Here is a 4,740-nt window from a genome sequence, read left to right on the forward strand (position 1 = left end):
TACGCATAAGAAAAAGGGCTTCCTCGTCATCTCTACGAAAGGAGTTCGAAAGCACTTTATGGTCGTTCTGGGGTTGCTTTGGGTGACATAAAAATGCTGTGGTCTGTTCACTGTAAACTGTATAGTAATTTTCAGTTGTAATAAGGTAAGAGCTTACATCGTTCCTTTTAGCTTTGTAAAGGGACATCAGCTTTCATTCTGCTGTGCTCCTCAGGCCATGTGTTTATTATGAACTTATCAGTATATTTGTAGTTACTGAAATCTATATTCTGCGTATAATCCGTCATATTATTGGTTTACCTTAAGAAATTTTTGCGTAGCAGCTAAAGTAAAGATTAACTTCCTGTAATTAGTTTTCAGTCAGTATTAAAATACAAGGGCCATGAAGTATAGTAACTTTTCTTAAATGCTTTAGTAAATGAAGTCCCCCATCTGTTACCACTTCACGAAGGATTTGTGGAGAAACTTTTTATCATTCTAGCAGCTCACTAAAATGTGACTGTATTCTTTTTCTAATGAGGATAGATTTTTTACACTGCCATAAACAAAGGATTTGGAGGTCTTCATACTCACTTTCGAATCTTTGAACGTGGTAGACTTGCCATTTAACGTTCTTGTGGCACTTACTCCTTCCCCATGCACGTAGTTTCAGCGGTGCATTGGGCCCTGAATTTATTTTTATGGATGACAGTGCCCGACTGCGTCGAACTGCGCAGCTGGCGGAACTCTTGGAACGAGAGGCTATTCGGCGAATGGGCTGCCCTGTCCGTTCCCTCTTCATAAATCCATGGTAGTGGACGCCAGCTTGCCAGGAGATTGCTAGGTGATCATGAATTTTTATTCGTGTTAGGGACTTCGTCTTCTCTCCGTGCCATTTTGAAATCTTACTAATAAGCTGGCAGGAACAATCTGTTTTTGCCACTCTCGCCGCACAATACAAACCTTCTGTGCATAGTGCATGTCTTATCAGCAAATTACAAGTACTGACAAATGAAACAGCACCAACGATAAAAATGTCACTTATGTATGTTATTTTATTTTTCGAGGTAGCACTTCAAACTACATAAAGGTTTAATAAAAAGATTAAATTTGTATAAAAACCTAGAATGCTTGATCCTTTACAGCTTTTGGATGTTTGTTAAAGTGTAATTCACGGTGAAACTTCCTGGCAGATTAAAACTGTGTGCCGGACCGAGACTCGAACTCGTGACCTTTGCAAGTTTGGAAGGTAGGAGACGAGGTACTGGCAGAAGTAAAGCTGTGAGGACGAGGCGTAGGTCGTGCTTGGGTAGCTCAGTTGGTAGAGCACTTGCCCGCGAAAGGCAAAGATCCCGAGTTCGAGTCTCGGTGCGGCACACAGTTTTAATCTGCCAGGAAGTTTCATATCAGCGCACACTCCGCTGCAGAGTGAAAATCTCATTCTGTAATTCACGGTGTTTAGAAGATATCCTTTAACAAGGACTAATTTTTTTGGCAAACAATAAAAATTAACCTTCCACACCATGTTGATGTCAGTTTTCTATTTGCGTTAAATAAGGTAACTGTGGCATTAATCATTTCAGCTTTAAGGGTTACACCCACTTGCCACTTCTTTTAGCATAAAACATAATCAAAGTTTTTGATAGAATCACCAACTGGTTGGATAAAAATGGATTTAGGTGCAAATAAGTTATTAGGAATTTCTTTCAGGTTTCGCAACAAAGGCGAGATGCAGTGTGTGGAAACGGATGCATACAAGAAAGAGACTGTCAGAAAAGACAAATGGTGGGTTACTGATAGGGTCAACCGTTGGGGACGGCACTATATGTGGAAACTGTGTCACTGCGTCGGCCGTATAGTTAACATGACTAATGACAAGAGATGCAGCAGATTTTTTAACATAAGCTCCCAGGGGGTTCACGCACTATGTCAAAAAGCTACAAATCACAGAATGGTCAGAACTGTCGAGCCATAATCATTTTCGACAGTTGCTACTTGATGGATTTATTTTTAAATAATATTTCTGTTTTTTGCTGTTGTGAAAAAAAGTTGTATAGCAAATATTAATAGAAGCAAGTAGTTTTTCATGTTTCTGTTACAGGATTTCCTTTTTAAAAACATTCAGTTCAAACTAATGCGTCTATCGAAACATACCATTTATTTGTGGTGTGATCTCTGTTTCTTTAACGACTCTGAAGTGAATTATATGATGCCTAATGTGACGTGCTAGCGTAAAATTTGCGCTCTTAGATCAAGATTTTCGTTTATGCGGACGAGTTTGTCATCACAGATTGATAAACAGAGACAGGAGAATAGGTTACAGTGTAAGAATCAGCATATGATGACTTGGATACTCACAGAATCAAAGCTTTAAACATGAACTTTGTTTTGGTATTTTATTGGTATGTTAATTTTATTACAAAATTAATATTTTTTAAACCTGTGTGCTTAGACGTTAGCTTTTCTCCTTGTGCATCTTGCACCACCTTTATGTAAATCTGTGTGGGTAGTGATTTGTGAAATAACAACAAAGATGTATGGTAGCGAATAACAATTTTTTTATTCAGACGTAAATATTTATAGTAGTAATGCTGCTCACAAATTTTGTTGTTCTTACAGTACACGAATTAATACTGCTTTTAAATTCGAAGTTTTTGTTACCGTTTGAATTTTTTTATATACACATTCACAGTTCTTGCTTTTACAAATAGTTTCAGAAATTTTTACTTTGCATTGCAGCACTGATTACATCACTAACAGTACTCGGAGAAAGTTCCTATTTTACGGGGCAGTACTGATAACAGCTATTGCATAGGTACAGTTTCTCTTACACAAATACTATTACTATTACTATTGCTAGTGAAATTCCAGTATGTTGAAGTGGGTGCCTCTGAATCTTTTCCACCTCAAGTAGCCGAAATAATTTAATAATACAATGTTGCGGGGCCAGCTCTAAAATGTCCATCGTAAACAGCTGCACTAAGATGAACTGGTGGCAATCACACTTTAAACTAGTATGACTTGGATACCTAGCAGTGGGTGAAACTTAAAAACTTTCTGTTTACACATGCACTTACACAATCACACAAGCACATGAAGTGCAAAAGAGAGAAATAATGTAAAAGTTTTTTTCCTCTATTTACAATTTTTCGACTACTTTTATAATTTTTATACAACTTTGAAAGTTTTTTATGTATAATTTGGACAATTTTTTAACTTGTTGTAATTTTTAAACTTTTTGCAACGTATGATACTTATATAATGTCGCAGAAAAAGCAGAGTAGCACAGTCACGGTGATGTACTGTTTATGATACTAAACTGTTGCATGGAGGCTCGTGAGTTTAAGACTCACCTGAACTCTAAAATTTTAATTTCTATATTTGGTTCGAGTACATTCTAGAGGTATCCACAAATGGCAAGAATCATTGTACTGGAATGTTGTATAGCCGTATGTAGACTTTATGTGTGCTGGCCAGAGGCAGTTCACTCTGCACTCTTGTATGTGCAAGTGCTAAATAAACCTTCGTTAAGCGAAGTTAGTGTTCGTCATTCATCTAATTACACCTGCTTCTACGTGTCATTATTGTGGTGGGGGCGCTGGGTATTGGAACTTGTGATAGCGCATATTGTCGACGACACAGTGGCTCCCATCAGGCCATGACAGAGCCACCGTTTACGTGGCGAGAAACACGAGTTCGAGCCATATTCAACAGACCGCAGTCTATCGGAGACAGACTAAGGAGAGGACGTTACGATGACAGCAACTGTGTGCCTCCACATGAGACATCCTTCTGGGTTCTATGGTGATGATGGCCATGATCCAGACAAGTGGCTCAAGGTATATGAGCGTATACCCAAATTTAACAAATGGGATGACGCCGTGTGTTTGTCTAACGTATTTTTCTACTTGGAGGGCACTGCCAATCAGTGGTATGAGAACAACGAGGAGAAGTTCACAAGCTGGGACGTATTCCAGGCGGAACTGCGCAAGTGTTTCTGCGACACACGACGGCAGGAGTGCAGGGCTGAAGATAAATTAAAGTGCAGGGGACAGCGTCCAGGAGAAACTAAAGCATCCTACATTCAAGACGTCTTGGAGCTGTGTAAAGTAGTGGATCCTGGAATGAAGGAGGAAGATAAGGTTGCACATCTCATAAAGGGTGTTGCAGAGGACATGTATCAAGCCCTACTCCTGAAGGAGGTTTCGACAGCAGACGACTTCATAAAATGGTGCCAGTATATCGAGACAATGATAAAAAAATAATTACACGCAAGAACTTTGAGCGGCTTCCAAACGTCGTATCAATGTCTGTGATGGAGGAAGGAACTGATTTCACAAGTATTCTTCGTCAGATAGTGAGAGAGGAAGTTCAGAAGGCACTTGGATTGCACGGCGAGCAAAAAACCGAGACATTTCAAGATGGCATAAGGGAGTTCGTGGAACAGACATTGAACCCAATCTATCGTCCTTCATTTCCCTTTAAAACGGTGAAAAAGTCGAGATCCAGGCGAAGTTACGTTCCTACATGCCGCACGAAGAACCTGTTCGGGCACCAAGGAAGACTGATGTGTGGAGGACCCAGGATAACCAACCAGTATGTTTCCACTGCGGACGACCGTGACATGTGGTGCGCTATTGTCGAGAAAGGCGGTAGATATTTAATGACGCCCGCGCCAGTAGACAGCAGACCGATCTTAGCCGACGCCAACTCCGGGACGACGAAGATGAACAAGAAGAAGTGGGTGCAGGACGACGTACG

This window comes from Schistocerca americana, chromosome X (genome assembly GCF_021461395.2).
Source record: "Schistocerca americana isolate TAMUIC-IGC-003095 chromosome X, iqSchAmer2.1, whole genome shotgun sequence".
NCBI classification, from domain to species: domain Eukaryota; kingdom Metazoa; phylum Arthropoda; class Insecta; order Orthoptera; family Acrididae; genus Schistocerca; species Schistocerca americana.